The 19,910-nt window shown below is 47.8% G+C and overlaps 1 long non-coding RNA gene and 1 pseudogene across 1 annotated transcript in view; one reads left to right on the forward strand and one right to left on the reverse strand.

Annotated features, from left to right (window-relative positions):
- The first annotated feature begins 5,895 nt into the window (after positions 1–5,895).
- Positions 5,896–19,910, forward strand: part of LOC139245695 (uncharacterized) — a 369,717-nt gene continuing 355,702 nt past the window's right edge. The window contains exons 1-2 of the long non-coding RNA XR_011590067.1: positions 5,896–5,974; positions 18,823–18,897. This is a non-coding gene — a long non-coding RNA (uncharacterized lncRNA). The remainder of the gene's footprint in view (positions 5,975–18,822; positions 18,898–19,910) is intronic.
- Positions 16,649–19,910, reverse strand: part of LOC139245686 (cell adhesion molecule CEACAM2-like) — a 142,534-nt pseudogene continuing 139,272 nt past the window's right edge.

A 19,910-nucleotide genomic window follows, 5' to 3' on the forward strand; every position in this document is an offset into this window, starting at 1 on the left:
CCAAAAATAGCCCCACCAATAACCCCACCCCAAAATCCCCATATACCCCCAAATATCCCCTCCACCCTCCAATATCCCCCTCCCCCCCGCCAATATCCACATCCACCCGTCTGTCAGGGGCAGTACTGAGGGAGCGCTGCACTGTCGGAGGGGCAGTACTGAGGGAGCGCTGCACTGTCGGAGGGGCAGTACTGAGGGAGTGCCGCACTGTCGGAGGGGCAGTACTGAGGGAGTGCCGCACTGTCGGAGGGGCAGTACTGAGGGAGTGCCGTACTGTCGGAGGGCAGTACTGAGGGAGTGCCGCACTGTCGGAGGGGTAGTACTGAGGGAGTGTAGTCACTGTTGTAGTGTGGGAGGCGCGGCAGACAATTTGCGCACAGCGAGCTCCCACAGGCAGCAATGTGGTGGTGATCGAGTAATCTGTTTTTTTGTTGCGTTGATTGAGGGATAGATATTGGCCCGGGACACCGGGGATAACTCCCCTGCTCTCTTCAAGGTAGTGCCAGGGGATCTTTGCATCCACCCGAGAGGGCAGACGTTTAATGTCACATCCGAAAGACGGCACCTCTGATAATGCAGCGCTCCCTCAGTACTGACCCTCCGACAATGCAGCGCTCCCTCAGTACTGGCCCTCCGACAATGCAGCGCTCCCTCAGAACTGACCCTCCGACAATGCAGCGCTCCGTCAGTACTGGCTCTCCGACAGTGGCTGTAAAGTGCTTTGAGACATTCGGTGGTCGTGAAAGGCGCTATATAAATCCAAGTCTTTCTTTCATCGACCTAGCATCTACAGCCCTCTGGAGTAGAGAATTCCAAATATTCACAACCCTCTGAGTGAAGTGAAGAAATGTCTCCTCATCTCGGACTTAAATGGCCTACCCCTTCTCCTGAGACTGTGACCCTATCGTTCTAGATTCTCCAACCAGCGTAAACAACCTCTCAGCATCTACCCTGTCAATCCCCCTCAGTATTTTATATTTTTCAATGAGATCACCTCCCATTCTTCTAAACTCCAGAGAGGATAGGCCCACTCTACACAATCTCTGCTCATAAAGACAGCCCTCTCAACCCAAGAATCAATCTAGTGAACCTTTGTTCCACCGCCTCGAAGGCAAGTATATCCTTCCTCAGATAAGGAGACCAAAACTGTGCACAGTACTCCAGGTGTGGTCTCCCCAAAGCCCTCGGGTGGATGTGGGGGATCCCATGGCCCAATTTCTAAGAAGAGTTTAAAAGGGGTAGGCCATTTAGGACTGAGATGAGGAGAAACTTCTTCACTCAGAGAATTGTTAACCTGTGGAATTCCTTGCCGCAGAGAGTTGTTGATGCCAGTTCATTGGATATATTCAAGAGGGAGTTAGATATGGCCCTTATGGCTAAAGGGCTCAAGGGGTTTGGAGAGAAAGCAGGAAAGGGGTACTGAGGTGAATGATCAGCCATGATCTTATTGAATGGTGGTGCAGGCTCGAAGGGCCGAATGGCCGACTCCTGCACCTATTTTCTATGTTTCTATGTTTCTATGTCTCATCCGAAAGAGTTGTCCCCAGGGTTCTGGCAGATATTTATCCCTCAATCAACATTGCAAAGCAGTTTGTCTGGTCATTGTCGCATTGCTGTTTGTGGGAGTTGCTTATGCGCAGGTTGGCCGCCTCATTTCCCACATTACAACAGTGATGGATGTAAAGCGCTTTGAGATGCGAGGTGGTCATGAAAAGTGTTGTATAAAGGCAAGTATTCCTTTTATATATATATATATATATAAACAAAAACTTTTAAAAAATATACACACATACATATACACACACACACACACATATATAATCTCAGTGAATGGCGGAACAGGCTCAAGGGGCTGAATGGCCTCCTTTGCTGTGTTCCTATGACAGGGAGGGGCACCAGTAAATGGGGGATAGGGGAGGGGCACCAGTAAATGGGGGATAGGGAAAGGCACCAGTATATGGGGGCAGATAGGGGAGGGGCACCAGTAAATGGGGGATAGGGAAAGGCACCAGTAAATGGGGGCAGATAGGGGAGGGACACCAGTAAATGGGGGATAGGGAAAGGCACCAGTAAATGGGGGATAGGGGGAGAGGGGCACCAGTAAATGGGGGATAGGGGGAGGGGCACCAGTAAATGGGGGATAGGGGGATAGGGGAACCAGCCCACACTGCGATATGTGTGCGCACTAGGTCCATGCAGCAGAGCAGATCTCCAGTCGTCCTGGTTAACCCTTGCCACTGGATAAAGGCCTAGCTCTGTCAAGCCCGTGTGCAACGGTCACCACACGTTAAAAAAATCCACGCACAGGCATCTTCCACCCCCTCAATTGGTGTTCAGGATCTGGAACATGGGGTCCTTCTCAAAAGTGGGCGTTACAGCCATCTAAGCCAGTTTTGGCCATTTAGGCCACTTTGGCCAGCTAATAGTTACTCCAAATCTACTTAGGCCAGCGTATGTGACCACTTGTGGCCATTTGTGAAAACCCTTGGAGAGTTAAGAAATCAGCGCAGGTAGGTACATCGGAGGCCAGCAGAACTTAATGACTTGATTAAAGAATGTGAATAGGATCAAACAGCTATACAGGACATCATATGACAAACTTCGCAAAGTTAATTTACTATACAAACAGAAGCATTCATGGAAGCTTAAACTACAAAAATAAAAGTAAAAGATAGTTGAATTAAATTGCCCTAATCTTTCAACTAATTTAAACAACTATTTGTTTGCAATGATTATACTGGGCCAAAATTGAGCCCATATTATCTAAATAAAGTCTACTTCAATAAATAAGATATTCTCTCAGTGTTCCTCCATCACTTATGTTCTTCTTTCACAATAGCACCAGGTAAATAGGCTTGACAAATGGTCACCACTATTCACAAGAGACAAAATATATTTGCATAATTTTTTTCAAAATATCCAAATAAAAAATAGAAGTAAGTCCTACCCTACCTTCATCTTCAGCACAGAAAGGCAGCGGGCCAGCATGTGCGGTAAGCCACTCGGCTTGGGATAGGGGCGGAACGTACCAGCAGCCGGTATGATGATGATGATCAGGTCCCATGCTGCAGCACGCACACTGAGAGGCTGGGGGCGAGGAGCTACTGCGCATGCGCACACACCCCAACGCGCATGTGCAGATGTCCCGGCACTGTTTTCAGCGCAGGACGCTGGCTCCGCCCCCGACTCGACTAGCCACGCTGTACGAAGACCCGGGAGAGGCCGGACAGCAGCCAAAGTGGGGACGCATTTTTTCGGAGCACTTTTCAACGCAAAAAAGCGGCGCATCTCCGGTGAATGCGCCGAAAAAAGAGGTGGAACAATTTTGAACCCTATGTCAGGACAAAGAGAAGGGAGGAGAGGCTTATACAAGAGGACGAGAGAGATCGAGAAAGACTCAAACACACCCAACTTTAATCAGTGACATATTTTAAAATGCCGATGTTCTGTCTTTTTCTACACTGAAGTAAGCTTCCTGTTGGTTACTGTGGTACTTCCTTGTACAATCTCTAAATGCTCAGATCATGGATATTATTTAAAACTGGACTGAAACAAATGACCAGTAACCAGGGCATTTGCCACCTATCAGCTTGAAACTACCGTCAGTCGTAGGGAGAAGAGCCACCTTAAAATGAATCGCTATTTGAAGTTAACGAAAGGTTCATGTATATTGCTCCATAAAACAGAGCGTTCTCAGACTTATTTTGAGTAACACACGACATCCACTGGCAACCTATTAAAAATGGTGCACAGGATGCATTTCCTGTTTGACTGTCACATTTCCTGTGTGACTGTCACATTTCCTGTGTCACACTTTGGGTGTCACACCTTCTCATATGCAAATTTCTCCCAGCCGATAGGATCAAATTTCACATTCATCAACCACCAACAGATCATAACTGCACAGGTGGAGAACGTGAGAATCAGCAGGTAACAAGCAGGAATGAAAAACACCAAAACACAAAGCTCCAAAAACTACAAATTAAGATGTGCAGTCAGCAGTAGCTATGATAGGCCCAGGCAAACCAATTCACATCTGGTTTCTTCATCTAACATCAACAGGTTAAAAAATACATTGAATCAAATACGTAAGATTTTCAACTTGCGTAAAACTGCTGTTGTGAGCTGACACCCAGTGTAGAATCCACCAAATCCTCATTGCACAAGACAAGGTTCTTTTTTTTTAAATTAGTCAATCTCCTGTGACGTTGTACATTGTAACCGGAATGTCTTTATGTTGTTCTTCTTGACTTGTCTACAGACTTTGACATGATTTACCATTCCATCCTCCTCCAAACCCTCTCCACCGTTGACCAGCTGGGTGGGACTGCACTCACCTGGTTTCAATCTTATCTATCGAACCGTTGCCAGAGAATAGTTTCTCTTCCTACTCCTGCACCGTTAACTCTGGTTCCCCCCCACAAGGATCTATCCTTGGCCCCCTCCTATTTATCATCTACATTGGCAACATCATTCAAAAATACAGCGCCAGTTTCCACACATACGCTGACGACTCCCAGCTTCACCTCACTACCACTTCTCTCCACCCCGTCACGGTCTCTAAATTGTCAGACTGCCTATCCAACATATCGTACTGGATGAGCAGAAATGTTCTCCAATTAAATATTGGGACAACCAAAGCCATTGTTTTCAGTCCCCGTCACCAACTCCGTTCCCCAGCCACTTACTCCATCCCTGTCCTGTCTGAGGCTGAACCAAGCTGTTCACAACCTTGGTGCCATATTTGACCCGGAAATCAGCTTCCAAACATTTATCTGCAGCTTAACTAAGACCACCTAGTTCCAACTCTGTAACATCGATCGTCTCCGACCCTGCCTCAGCTCATCCGCTGCTGAAACCCTCATCCATCTCTTTTTACCTTTATTTTTGAATATTCAAACATTCTATCCTACAAACTTGAGGTCATCCAAAACTCGGCAGCCCGTGTCCTAACTCGCACTAAGTCCCACTCACCCATCACTCCTGAGCTCGCTGACCTACATTGGCTCCCAGTTAAGCAACGCCTCAATTTGAAAATTCTCATCCTTGTTTTCAAATCCCTCCACGGCCTCGCCCTCCCTTTCTCTGTAATCTCCTCCAGCCCCACAACCCCTCGAGATGTCTGCGCTCCTCTAATTCTGTCCTCCTGAACATCCTGGATTATAATCGCTCCACCATTGGTGGCCGTGCCTTCTGTTGCCTGGCCCCAAGCTCTGGAACTCCCTGCCTAAACCTCTCCGCCTCTCTACCTCGTTCCTCCTTCAAGATGCTCCTTAACAACAACAACTTGTATTTATATAGTGCCTTTAATGTAAAACGTCCCAAGGCGCTCCACAAGCTCGGTCAAAGAGGTAGGTTTTAGGGAGAGCCTAAAAGGTGTAAAGAGTAGAGAGGTCCCCCGCAACTTTCCTTGTATCTCGGTTCTTTTCTGCTGTTGTCTTTTTTTGTCTGAACTTATTTTTTGTGCACATCAGCTCCCTGCAGAATCTATTCCCTCCTTCACCCTGTCTTGCACTCTTGCTCCTGTTCTGCCCCTCCTGAAAACATTGCAATCTGATGTTTATGTTGCACTCCTGCACAATTCCCAGCCAGGTTTGTCAGTGCTGTTAAATCCGTGCCACCATTGTTTCTCATTCCCTCAGTAAGCCCCACACTCCCAGCATTGACAGACTTTATCTTTTGGCCGTATTTAAAGCTGCTCCTTGCCCTTGTTTATCTGTCCAAGCTCACACTTCCTTTCAGGATTGTTGCTGCACACAACTCATTGATTTGATTTCCCGCTTCTATTCCTTCTCATGCTGTGATTGACCACAAATGGTTTGTTTGTATATTTGGGTCATCCGGTTCAAACTTCCCGCGCGCCCAACCGTCCCCGCCCCGCCCCGCCCCGCGCGGCGCTGGGGACCAATCAGAATGGCGAGTGGATGAGGCGGGAACAGCGGAGCGGCGCCGCGGTTGGAGGCGATGGCGGCCGGTGAGCGGAGGCTGAGCCCGGGCCCGGGCGGGCGGGGAGAGGCTGGGGGCCGGGGCCGGGGCCGGGGCCGGCCTGCAGTGAGCGGGGGGCGGACCCGGGCGGGGGATGGATGGATGGGGTTAGGGGGGAGTGGGCTCCAGGGGCCGAGGTGGTGCGGGGGGGGGGGGAGTGTGTGGCGGCAGTGGGCTGGAGGAGGCAGTGAGCGGGGCGGGGCGGGGCGGGGATAAACTCCCTCCAACACTCCCCAGTCAGGGCAGTAACTGCGGCCAATGCCAATAGTTCCCGGGACAACTCCATCTTCCCTCCTGCAGCACACAGGCTCACAGTCCTGGCTGAGAACGTGGGGCCAATCCTTTCAACCCACATCCCAATATGATCGCTTGTATTCGAGCTGTGACAACAATGTGGGGAAGTGAAGTGACATTGAGCCACCTGTGGACCATGGACGGTAACAGGAGACAGCGCGTGTATACAACACATCATCACCATCACAGGCAGTCCCTCGGGATCGGGGGACACTTGCTTCCACTCTAACACTGAGTTGTCAGGTGACGGAACCGTCCAATTGGGGAATGACAGTCTGTGCCACAGGTGGGACACACAGTGGTTGGAGGAAAGGGTGGCTGGGACTGGTTTGCCGCACGCTCCTTCCGCTGCTTGCGCTTGGTTTCTGCACGCTCTCGGCGACGGGACTCGAGGTGCTCAGCGCCCTCCCGGATGCTCCTCCTCCACTTCGGCTGGTCTTTGGCCAGGGACTCCCAGGTGTCAGTGGGGATGTCGCACTTTATCAGGGAGGCTTTGAGGGTGTCCTGGAAACATTTCCTCTGCCCACCTGGGGCTCGCTTCCCGTGTACGACTTCCGAGTAGAGCGCTTGCTTTGGGAATCCTGTGTCTGGCGTGCGGACAATGTGGCCCGCTCAACGGAGTTGGTCGAGTGTGGTCAGTGCTTCGATGTTGGCCTGATCGAGAACACTGACGGTGCCTCTGTCCTCCCAGGGGATTTGCAGGATCTTGCGGAGATATCGTTGGTGGTATTTCTCCAGCGCTTTGCGGTGTTTACTGTACATAGCCCACGTCTCTGAGCCATACAGGAAGGCGGGTATCGCTACCTCACTGTAGACTATAAGCTTGGTGCCAGATTTGAGGTCCTGGTCTTCAAACAATTTCTTCTTCAGATGACTGAAGGCTGCACTAGAGACGGTGTTGGACCTCGTCATCGATGTCTGCCCTTGCTGATAATAGGCTCCCGAGGTATGGAAAATGGTCCACGTTGTCCAGGGCCGTGCCGTGGACTTTGATGACCGGGACACAGTGCTATGTGGCGGGGTCAGGTTGGTGGAGGACCTTTGTCTTACGGATGTTTAGTGCAAGGCTATGCTTTCGTAGCCTCAATGATGGTGTTGACCATGGCTTGTAGTTCGGCCTCTGAGTGTGCGCAGAAGCAAGCGCAGTACAGTATACTTCATGGTAGAAGACAAAAACATCCCAATAATGGATAATCAAGGGGCTATCAGGAGGAACTGAAAACAATCACTGTCACTAAAGAAGAAGTACTCAGTAAAATAATGGGACTAAAGGTGGATAAGTTCCCTGGACCTGATGACTTGCATCCTAGGGTCTTAAAAAAAGTGACTGCAGAGATAGTGGATGCATTGGTTGTAATTTAACCAAAATTCCCTGGATTGTGGGAAGGTCCCAGAGGCTGGAAAACTGCAAATGTAATGCCCCTATCTAAAAAAGGAGGCAGACAGAAAGCAGGAAATTATAGACTAGTTAGCCTTACATCTGTCGTTGGCCAAATGCTGGAGTCCATTATTAAGTAAGCAGTAGCAGGACATTTGGAAAAGCATAATTCAATTAAGCAGAGTTAGCATGGTTTCATGAAAGGAAAAACATGTTTGACAAATTTGCTGGAATTCTTTGAGGATGTAACGTGCAGGGTGGTTAAGGGGGAACCAGTGGATGTGTATTTGGATTTCCAGAAGGCATTCGATAAGATGCCACATAAAAGATTACTGCACAAGATAAAAGTTCATGGGGTTGGGGATAATATATTAGCACGGATTGAGAATTAGCTAACTAACAGAAAACAGAGAGATGGGATAAATGGGTCATTTTCCGTTTGGTAAACAATAACTAGTGGGGTGCTGCAGGGATCGGTGCTGGGGCCTCAACTATTTACAATCTATAATAATGATTTGGATGAAGGGATTGAGTGCAATTAAGCCAAGTTTGCTGATGATACAAAGATGGGTGGGAAAGCAAGTTGTGAGGAGGGCACAAAACATCTGCAAAGGGATATAGACAGGCTGAGTGGGCAAAAATTTGTCAGGTGGAGTATAATGTGGGAAAGTGTGAGGTTATCCACTGGCAGAATTTTTTTTTAAAAGCAAATTATAATTTAAATGGAGAAAAATTGCAAAGTGCTGCAGGGATAAAGATGGAGAAGGTAGAATATGAGAATAAATTAGCAAGAAATATAACAACATACAGTAAGAGCTTCTACAGGTATGTCAAAAGGAAACGAGTAGCTAAAGTAAACGTTGGTCCCTTAGAGGATGAGACTCGGGAATTAATAATGGAAAAACAGGGAAATGGCAGAGACTTTGAACAAATATTTTGTATCGGACTTTACAGTAGAGGACACTAAAAACATCCCAATAATTGATAATTGAGCTATTGTGGGGTGGGAGGCGGGGGTAGACTTGAAACAATCACTATCACTAGACCATAAGTTTGGTGCCAGATTTGAGGGCCTAATCTTCGAACACTCTCTTCCTCAGGCGGCCGACGGTTGCACTGGAGGCGGTGTTGAACCTCGTCGTCGATGTCTGCCCTTGCTGATAATAGGCTCCCGAGGTATGGAAAGTGATCCACGTTGTCCAGGGCCGGGCCGTGGATCTTGATAACTGGGGGGCAGTGCTGTGTTGCGGGGTCAGGTTGGTGTAAGGCCAATGCTTTTCGGTGAAGATGTCGACGATGACTTGGAGTTCAGCCTCTGAATGTGCGCAGACACAAGCGTTGTCCACGTACTGTAGTTTGATGAGAGGGTGCGAGACCCGCCCTCCTGTATGGTTCATATACAGTACACACCTCACATCGCTGGAGAAGTAACTCCAGCGATGCCTCCGCAAGATCCTGCAAATCCCCTGAGAGGACAGACGCACCAATGTCAGTGTTCTCGATCAGGCCAACATCCCCAGCATCAAAGCACTGACCACACTCGACCAGCTCCGTTGGCCGGGCCACATTGTTCGCATACCCGACACAAGACTCCCAAATCAAACGCTCTACTTGGAACTCCTACACGGCAAGCGAGCCCCAGGTGGGCAGAGCTTTCTCCTAGAGCTTTACTGGACACTGATGCATTTCTAAACAGCCAAACAAACCTGTTGACAAGCCATTGCTCTTTTACATAGAAACATAGAAACCTACAGCACAGAAGGAGGCCATTCCGACCCATCGTGTCCGTGCCGGCCGACAAAGATCCACACGGCCCTCGGTCAGCAGCCCTGAAGGTTACAGATAAACCTATGAACAATGTGGAAAATCTAAAAAGCCTAACCAGTCCACCCCCACACAACCGCGACACCCCTTTCACCGAAACATTCTATATCCCACCCCAACCGGAGACAGGTGATCTCCTGAGCGAGGCAAAAACCAGATTTTAAAATCCAGGCCAATTGTGGAAAAACAAATCTGGGAAAATTCTTCTCTGACCCATCCAGGCAATCGAAACTTGTCCCGGAGATCACCCTGGCCATATTCGATTCCCTGCAGTATTTGCCATCTTATCTGCGCCATCCAACAAGAGGTTATCCAGTCTAATCCCACTTAGCAGCTGTAGTTCCGTAACCCTGCAGATTACGGCACTTTTAAGTGCCCATCCAAGCACCTTTTAAATATGGTGAAGGTTTCTGTATCTGTTACGCTCATAAGAAAGTGATACAATTGAGTACTGTATGCAATGAGTAAGTGTGACCCTAGCTCCTTTAATTAAACTCCAGAGTGTCGGTACAGCATGGGAGGCCTGCTTATATACAGTGCTCCCAAGGGATGCTGGGATTCCTTGGGACTCCGAACAGGTAGGCCCTCTGCTGGTGGTATGATACAGGTTGCCAAGAGTTACATACATAACAGTATCCACCACCCTTCGGGCATTGAGTTCCAGACCCCCATAACCCTCTGAGTGAAGAAGCCTCCCCTCAAATCCCCTCAGAACCTTCCACCAACCACCTTAAAACTATGCCCGCTCGTAATTGACTCCTCAACCAAGGGAAATAGTTCCTTGGTCTCCACTATATCCAGGCCCCTCAAAATGTTATACACCTCAATGAGGTCTCCTCTCGACCTCCTCTGTTCCAAATGAGAACAAAGCTAGCCTATCCAATCATTTCTCATAGCTAAAATTCTCCAGTCCAGGCAACATCCTCATAAATCTCCTCTGAAGCCTCTAGTGCAATCATATCTTTCCTGTAATGTGGTGACCAGAACTGCACGCAGTACTCCAGCTGTGGCCTAACTAGTGTTTTATACAGTTCAAGCATAGCCTTCCTGCTCTTGTATTCTATGCCTCGGCTAACAAAGGCAAGTATTCCGTGTGCCTTCTTAACCACCTGGCCTGCTATCTTCAGTGATCTGTGGACATGCACTCCTAGGTCCCTCTGTTCCTCTACACCCTTGTGTCCTACCATTTATTGTGTATTCCCTTGCCTTGTTGGCCATCCTCAAATGCATTACTTCACACTTCTCCGGAATGAATTCCATTTGCCACTTTTCTGCCCACCTGACCAGTTTATTGATATCTTCCTGAAGTCTACAACTTCCTTCTTCATTATCAACTATGTTATATATGTAAACTTGTATTTACTCTACAGCCACCAGAGGGCTTATCCCCTGGAGTCCCAAGGGATCCCTTAATCCCTTCGGAGCACAGGTATTTAAGGAGGCCTCACAGGTTGGAGAGGCACTCGGGAGACTTGCAATAAAAGACTAAGGTCACACTTTACTTTGAGCTCACAGTGTTCAATCTGACTCTTTCTCCATACATAACTACTGGCGACGAGATACAGATAGCGAACCCAAAGATGCAGAGAACTGGGCATCCTGGAGTAATTCTCGGAGGGAGATGATTGGGAAACTTTTGTGGAGTGACTCGACCAATACTTCGTGGCCAACGAGCTAGATGGGGAAGAGAACGCTGCCAAATGAAGGGCAACCCTCCTCACCGTCTGGGGCACCAACGTATGACCACGTGAAGAATCTGCTCACCCCAGCGAAACCCACGGAGAAATCATACGATGATTTGTGCACACTGGTCCAAGAGCATTTGAACCCGAAGGAAGACGTTCCGATGGCGAGGTACCGGTTCTACAGCGACAAAAGGTCTGAAGGCCAGGAAGTGGCAAAATATGTCTCCGAGCTAAGACGCCTTGCAGGACATTGCGAATTTGAAGGACATTTGGAGCACATGCTCTGAGACTTTTTCATATTTGGCATTGGCCACGAAAACCATACTTCGCAAACTTTTGACTGTAGAGACCCCAACCTTGAGTAAGGCCATAGCGATAGCCCAGGAGTTCATTGCCACCAGTGACAATACGAAGCAAATCTCTCAGCACACAAGTGCTGCTACAAGTACGCAAATCTCTCAGCACACAAGTGCTGCTACAAGTACTGTAAACAAAGCAATGTTGTTTTTGAATCGTAATGTACAGGGCAGGTCACACACACCTGCAGCTGCACGTCCACAGATGTCTGAGTTCACCATCGAGGGTGATGAATGCAAGGCCATTAACACCTTGTTGGCACTGCGGGGGTAATCATCTTTTCCATTCATGCCGATTCAAAAAGTACGTTTGCAAGGGCTGTGGAACAATGGGACACCTCCAACGAGTGTGCAGGTGAGCTGCAAATCCTGTCAAACTTGCAAACTACCATGTTGCAGAGGAGGACGGATCAACGGAGGATCACGACGAACCAGAGTCTCAGACCGAAGACTCAGAGGTATATGGGGTGCACACATTTACCATGAAGTGTCCCCTGATAATGCTGAATGTTGAACTAAATGAACTCCCGGTGTCAATGGAGCTGGACACGGGCGTGAGCCAGTCCATCATGGGCAAAAAGACTTTCGAAAGATTGTGGTGCAACAAGGCCTCATGGCCAGTTTTAACTCAAGTTTGCATGAAACTAAGAACTTAAACAAAATAACTTATTCCTGTAATCGGCAGTGCTACCGTAAAGGTCTCCTATGATGGAGCAGTGTGCAAGCTACCACTCTGGGTGTTACCAGGCAATGGTCCCACCCTGCTTAGCAGAAGCTGGCTGGGAACGACATGCTGGAACTTGGACAACATCCGAGCGCTATCGCCTGCTGACGACACTTCATGTGCCCAGGTATTAAACAAGTTTCCTTTGCTGTTCAAACCAGGCATCGGGAAATTCCAAGGAGCAAAAGTGCAGATCCACCTAATTCCGGGGGCTCAACCCATCCATCACAAGGCGAGAGCAGTACCGTACATGATGAGAGAAAGGGTAGAGATCGAGCTAGACCAGCTGCAAAGAGAGGGCATCATTTCACCGATCGACTTCAACGAGAGGGCTACTCCTATCGTCCCAGTCCTCAAAGGAGACAGCACCGTCAGAATCTGGCGATTACAAAGTAACTATCAATCGTTGATCCCTGCAGGACCAATACCCACTACCAACGGCCGACGACCTCTTTGCAATGCTGGCGAGAGGAAAGACGTTCACGAAGCTGGATCTGATTTCAGCCTACATGACGTCGGATCTGGAGGAATCATCGAAGGCCCTCACCTGCATCAACACGCACAAAGGTCTTTTTGTTTATAACACATGCCCGTTTGGAATTCGATCAGCGGTGCCGATATTCCAGAGAAACATGGAAAGCTTACTGAAGTCGGTCCCACACACTGTGGTCTTCCAAGATGACATCTTGGTCACAGGTCGGAACACAGACGAGCATCTGTAGAACCTGGAGGAGGTTCTTAGTCGACTCAACCGCGTGGGGCTCAGGTTAAAATGCTTGAAGTGCATTTTCCTGGTGCCTGAAGTGGAGTTCTTGGGAAGGAGAATCACGGCAGGCGGCATCAGGCCCACCAACGCGAAGACGGAGGCAATCGAGAACGCACCGAAGCTACAGAACATGACGGAGCTGCGGTCGTTTCTGGGACTCCTGAACTACTTTGGTAACTTCTTACCGGGTCTCAGCACACTGTTCGAACCATTGCATGTCTTACTACGAAAAGGGGACGAATGTGTTTGGGGCAAAAGCCAAGAAAATGCTTTTGTATAAGCGAGAAAATTGTTATGCTCAAACAAATTGCTTGTGTTGCATGATCTATGTAAGCGTTTGGTACTGGCATGTGATGCGTCGCCATATGGCGTCGGTTGGGTACTGCAGAAGCCAATGATTTCGGGAAACTGCAACCGGTTGCTTATGCATCCAGGAGTCTGTCTAAGGCTGAGAGAGCCGACAGCATGATTGAAAAAGAAGCGTTGCGTGTGTCTATTGGGTAAAGAAAATGCATCAATACCTGTTTGGGCTAAAATTCTAATTGGAAACTGACCATAAGCCACTTACATCCCTGTATTCCGAGAGTAAAGGGATAAATACCAACGCATCGGACTATCACGTTGTCCGCATACAACTACGCCATCCGCCACAAGCCAGGCACAGAAACTGCGCCGATGCTCTCAGTAGGCTGTCATTTCCCACCACGGGGGTGGAAATGGCGCAGCCCACAGATCTAGCCGTGGTTATGGAAGCATTTGAGAGTGAGCAATCACCTGTCACTGCCCGGCAGATCAAAACCTAGACAAGCCAGGACTCCTTATTATCTCGAGTCAAAAGCTGTGTGCTTCATGGGAGCTGGTCCAGTGTCCCAGTGGAAATGCAGGAAATGATTAAGCCATGGCAGAGGCGCAAGGATGAAATGTCTATACAGGCAGACTGCTTTCTGTGGGGCAATCGAGTAGTGGTCCCCAAGAAGGGCAGAGACCTCCACTGACCTCCACAGTACCCACCCAGGCATCGTAATGATGAAAGTGATAGCCAGATCCCACGTGTGGTGGCCCGGTATTGATGCGGACTTAAAGTTCTGCATTCACAGATTCAATATATGCTCGCAGTTAAGCAATGTACCCAGGGAGGCGCCGCTAAGTTTATGATCTTGACCCTCCAAACTGTGGTCTAGGGTACACGTCAACTATGCAGGTCCATTCTTGGGTAAAATGTTCCTTCTGGTTGTAGACGCGGATTCCAAGTGGATTGAATGTGAGATAATATCGGCGAGCATGTCTGCTGCCACCACTGAAAGTCTGCGGGCCATGTTTGCCACTCACGGCTTACCCGATGTCCTGGTGAGCAACAATGGTACCCGTGTTTTACCAGTGCTGAGTTCAAAGAATTCATGACCCGTAACGGGATCAAACATGTCACATCTGCCCCGTTTAAACCAGCATCCAATGGTCAGGCAGAGAGAGCAGTGCAAACCATCAAGCAAGGCTTGAAGAGGGTAACTGCAGACTTGCCTACCCTGCGTCCTGCTTAGCTACCGCACGAGATCCCACTCGCTCACTGGGATCCTACCTGCTGAACTGCTCATGAAAAGAGCACTTAAGACAAGGCTCTCATTAGTTCACCCTGATCTACATGAACAGGTAGAGAGCAGGCGGCTTCAACAAAGTGCATACCATGATAGGGCAAATGTGTCATGCGAGATTGAAATCAATGATCCTGTTTTTGTATTGAATTATGGACAAGGTCCCAAGTGGCTTCCCGGAACTGTCGTGGCCAAAGAGGGGAGTAGGGTGTTTCGGGTCAAACTTTCAAATGAATTCATTCACCGGAAACGCTTGGACCAAATCAAACTCAGATTCACGGACTATCCAGAGCAACCCACCTTGGACCCTACCTTTTTTGACCCCCCCAGCATACACACCAGCGGCAACCGGCACCACGGTTGAGCACGATGCAGAACCCAACACATCAGGCAGCTCAGCAAGGCCAGCTGCACAGCAGCCCTGCGAGGGCCCAACAAATGATTTAACAATATCAGCTTTTACACCGAGACGATCAACCAGGGCAAGAAGGGCCCCAGATCGACTCACGTCGTGAATAGTTACACTATTGACTTTGGGAAGGAGTGTTATTTTTGTAAACTTGTAATTACTCTGTACAGCCACCAGCGGGCTCATCCCCTGGAGTCCCAAGGGATCCCATAAACCCTTGGGAGCACAGGTATTTAAGGAGGCCTCACGGGTTGGAGAGGTACTCTGGAGACCTGCAATAAAAGACTACGGTCACACTTTACTTTGAGCTCACAGTGATCAGCCTGACTCTTTCTCCATACATAACAAACCACACTGCCAATTTTTGTATCATCTGCAAACTTCTTAATCATACCCCCTACATTAAAGTCCAAATCATTGACATATACCACAAAAAGCAAGGGACTGAGTACTGAGCCTTGCGGTGCTCCACTGGAAACAGCCTTCCAGTCACAAAAACACCCATTGGCCATTAATACACTTTGCTTCCTACATCTGAGATTTTTTGGATCCTTTATTTCTTCCTTTTTCCTCAACCATGGATGCCCCTCTATCATGGTTAACATGGCCCTCAACTGTGTCCATTCTATTTCCCTCATTATTCCCCAACCTGCTCGACCTTTCTTCATGTGACAATCCCTTCATCTCAGGAATCAACCTCGTGAACCTTCTTTGAACTGCCTACAATGCAAGTATGTCCTTTCTTAAATAAGGAGAGCAAATCTGTACGCAGTACTCCAGGCGTGGTCTTACCAACACCCTGTACAGTTGTAGCAGGACTTCCTTACTGTTATAGTCCATCCATTTTGCAATAAAGGCCAACATTCCATTTGCCTTCCTAATTATTTGCTGTACCTGCATGCTATAACCTTTTGTGTTTCATGTACAAGGACCCACAGATCCCTCTGTACCGCAGCATTTTGTAATCTCTCCCCATTTAAATAATAATTTAATATCCTTCAGGACTGGGGCAGCTTGGTCAGTAGTGGTGCTACCGAGCCACTCTTGGTGATGGACATTGGAGTTCCCCACCCAGAGTACATTCTCTGCCCTTGCTGCTCTCAGTGCTTATTCCAAATGGTGTTCAATATTCAAGAGTACTGATTCATCAGCTGAGGGAGGGCAGTCGGTGGTAATCAGCAGGAGGTTTCCTTGCCCATGCTTGACCTGAAACCATGAGACTTCATGAGGTCCTTAGTCAATGTTGAGGACTCCCAGGGCCACTCCCTCCCAACTGTATACCACTATGCCATCACCACAAGTGGTTCTATCCTGCCGGTGGGAGAAGACATACCCAGAGGTGGTGATGGAGGAGCCTGGGACATTGGCTGATAGATTTGATTCCGTGAGTATAACTGTCAGGTTGTTGCTTGACTAGTATGTGGGACAGCTCTCCCAATTTTGGCACAAGTTCCCAGATGTTAGTGAGAAGGACTTTGCAGGGTTGGCTGGGCTGGGTATTCCTTTGTCGTGTCTGAAGCTGGTGCTGAGGTAGATGCTGGGTGGTCTGTCCGGTTTTATTATTATTACTGTTTTTAGAGCCTAGTTAAGAGTTAACCATATTGCTGTGGGACTGGAGTCACATATAGGCTAGACCGGGTAAGGGCGGCAGATTTCCTTCCCGAAAGGACATTAGTTTAGGTTTTTACGACAATCATGGAGTTTCATGGTGACCATTACTGACATTAGCTTTTTATTCCAGATTTTATTTATTTATGTAATTACTGACCGAATGCGATCAAGCTTGACTCCTAAATAGGAGGGTTTTGGGCATGGTTTACCTCAGTGCTGCAAAAGGAGACTTGATGGGTGTTGAGGTGGAATGAGGAGGTGTCAGTCTCTTGATTTGTCCGAAGTTGCCATCGGTGGAAGTAAGCCTCCATTCTCTGTAAACAACTGGTAAGGGTCACTTCGGTGATGGACAGCCTCTCCAGCACTTTATAACTAGTACAGAGGAAGGAGATTGGGCAGTAGCTGGAGGCTTCACAAGTGTTCTTCCCCTGCTTCAGGAGGGCAATTAATTTAGTCTCCCTCCAAACCAGTGGAATTTTACCGGTTGCCAGTACCTCAGAGAAGAAGGAGATCAACCATCTCTTCGCTTTGGGTCCCAGTGCTTTTAAGAATTCGGGATAAACACCATCTGGACCAACAGCTTTTCCAGGTTTGATTGTCGACGGGGTTATTTTTGTACTGACTTAAGACTGGATCAAAATTCTGAAACAAAAGGTAGATGCAATCCATTAACATTTTATTCTGAAGGGTTGGTTTGATTTGGCTTAACTCATTATATTGACATGAATTGCTATATTGGCATCAATCACTAACTTAGTTTGAATTACTATATTTGATATAGTTACCATGTATGTCGAGTTGGAATCCGCTTGAAGATCACTTGATTTCTGTAATTTAAAACAAATGTTTGGAATCAGACTGAATCCATTAACTGAGTCCATGTAGCTTGTCTGTCTCATCGGAGAACTCTGCAATGGGTGGTGTGATCTAATCTGTGAGACAGGCTTCTGAAATGAGGAGAGTAACTCTCTCTGATATTTGCCGTGATACTTCTCCACATGGCTACAGATTGGTACAGGCAGCTTTCTCCGAGGGCCATAGGTGGAATGGCAATATCTGCTCCATCACTCCTCTGAAGCCTGAGGTGGCTCACATGCACCTGATCCTTGGGCCTGAACGTCACTGCGAATATAGCAGATGCTGTAGAGCTTGGTGCCCGATGCAGGGTGTAATAAGCCTGCAGCTGAGCCCCAGTCTGTCAGGTGAGTGAGAGAGGCTTTTAAAATGGATTCTGCTTTTTCACCTACAAAGCACATATATTCTGCTTGTTTCATTTAAAACAGCATGTGTTCTACCTGTTCAAAATAAACCCTGTCCAAGGGCAGTTGTGATAGCTACTGATGTTGCCCCCATAAAGACATGACATAGGATTACATCGGATATATGGCACAGAAACAGGCCATTTGGCCCAACCAGTGCATGCCAGCGTTTATGCTCCACTCGAGCTTCCTTCCATCCTTCCTCATCTAAATTTATCAATATTGCCCTCTATTCCCTTCTCCCTCATATGCTTGTCTGGCCTCCCCTTAAATACATCGATAGTATTCGTTTCAACCACTCCCTGTGGTAGCGAGTTCCACATTCTCACCATTCTCTCGGTAAATAAATTTCTTTTGAATTCCCTATTGGATTTCTTGATGGCTATCTTATATTGATGGCCTCAAGTTATGCTCTTACCCACAAGTGGAAACATTCTCTATCCACTCTATCAAAACCGTTCATAAATTTAAAGCCCTCTGAGACTACCCCTCAGCCGAAGTTTTTCAAGAGAAAAGAGACCTAATCTGTTCATTCATTCTTGATAGGTATACCTTGCATTTCTGGTATCATCCTTGTAAATCTTCTCTGCACCCTCTCCAGTGCCTCTTTATTTCCTTGTTATATGACGACCAGAACTGTACGCAATACTCTAAGGGTTAGAAATTCAATTTTGTTTTAATACCGCTATGACTCTGCTACTGCTACGAGGCCTAACATTCAGGATAAAATGCGCCCAGGGGTAAAAATCGGCGTTGCACAAGGATTCGTGGCGCAAATCGCAAATTTGCTGCAACTTTTCTCCGAGGCCGATACCGCTACGAGTTGGGCCTAGGGAGGGTGGAAAACACCCCCAAAAATTGCAAAAGAATAAAAAAAATCACAAGACACTTAGCTATCGAAAATAATTTAAAAATAAAAACTGTAACTTACCTTTTTTGCAGGTCTTCATACCTACCGCTGTTCCAAGGGCTGCAACGCAGACGGGAGCGCTGAGAACCAGAGGACACAGATTTAAGGTGATTGGCAAAAGAACCAAAGGCAACATGAGGGAAAACTTTTTTACGCAGCGAGTGGTTGGGATATGGAATGCGCTGCCTGAAAGTGGGGTGGAGGCAGATTCAGTTATGGCTTTCAAAAGGGAATTGGATAAGTACCTGAAGGAAAAAAAAATTGCAGGGCTACAGGGAACGGGCGGCTGTGTGGGACGAGCTTAAGTGCTCTTCCAGAGAGCCAGCACAGGCTCAATGGGCCGAATGGCCTCCTGCGCTTTAACTATTCTATGACTCGAATTGGAAAAACTCAGTGTTTCAACTAGTGTACTGTATAAGGGCTTCATTGGGCTTCCTTTTAAGGTAAGATGTTGACACTATGGTCTAAAGGGATGTGGGCATGAAAAACCTCAAACCAGCAGAAGTGTTGTATGCAGGATGCAGAGTAAGGGCTCTACTCTGGTCAGGATCTGCAGAGCTTGTATATTGAGACCACGTTCCCAACAAATAGTTCTGTGTATTTGGACCAATGCAGTGGTGGGAATTGGGAGTTCTCTGTATGAAGGGAGTCCTATGTTACCGGCCTGATAGTTACCTCCTTGGAGAGATGAGGTTTAATCTGTCTTTGGTTTGCATAGAGTTCAGAACCAGTCGGTGCCAATAAAGTCTTGTTGCTGGTTGGTGGTGCTAAATTCTTAAAGGGTAAAAAGCACCTCAGTGATGATTGGGGCTGGTGACCTCTTGGTGCCGACTGATGCTGGTGAGTCCATTGTGTTGGTTGAAGTTGCTGATCCTTCAGTTCTCGGCAATGCTGGTGTTTCTCTAGCACTTGTTCAGTCTTGCTTTGTCCTGAAATGAAGCGTCTAGTTTGGTATTTTCTGGAGGTACATGCTTCTCTGTTGGCAGATCTCAACTCCTTGGGCTTCTGGGAAAACTGAAAAAAGGAAAGCAAGAAATCCAGATAGGTCACTTTAGGCAACAGCATATTTGGTACTTTAGTGTCTCTCAACAATCTAAGGTGTCTGTCTTGGCTCAGTTGG

The sequence above is a fragment of the Pristiophorus japonicus genome, unplaced genomic scaffold, assembly GCF_044704955.1.
Source record: "Pristiophorus japonicus isolate sPriJap1 unplaced genomic scaffold, sPriJap1.hap1 HAP1_SCAFFOLD_231, whole genome shotgun sequence".
Classification (NCBI taxonomy): Eukaryota; Metazoa; Chordata; class Chondrichthyes; family Pristiophoridae; genus Pristiophorus; species Pristiophorus japonicus.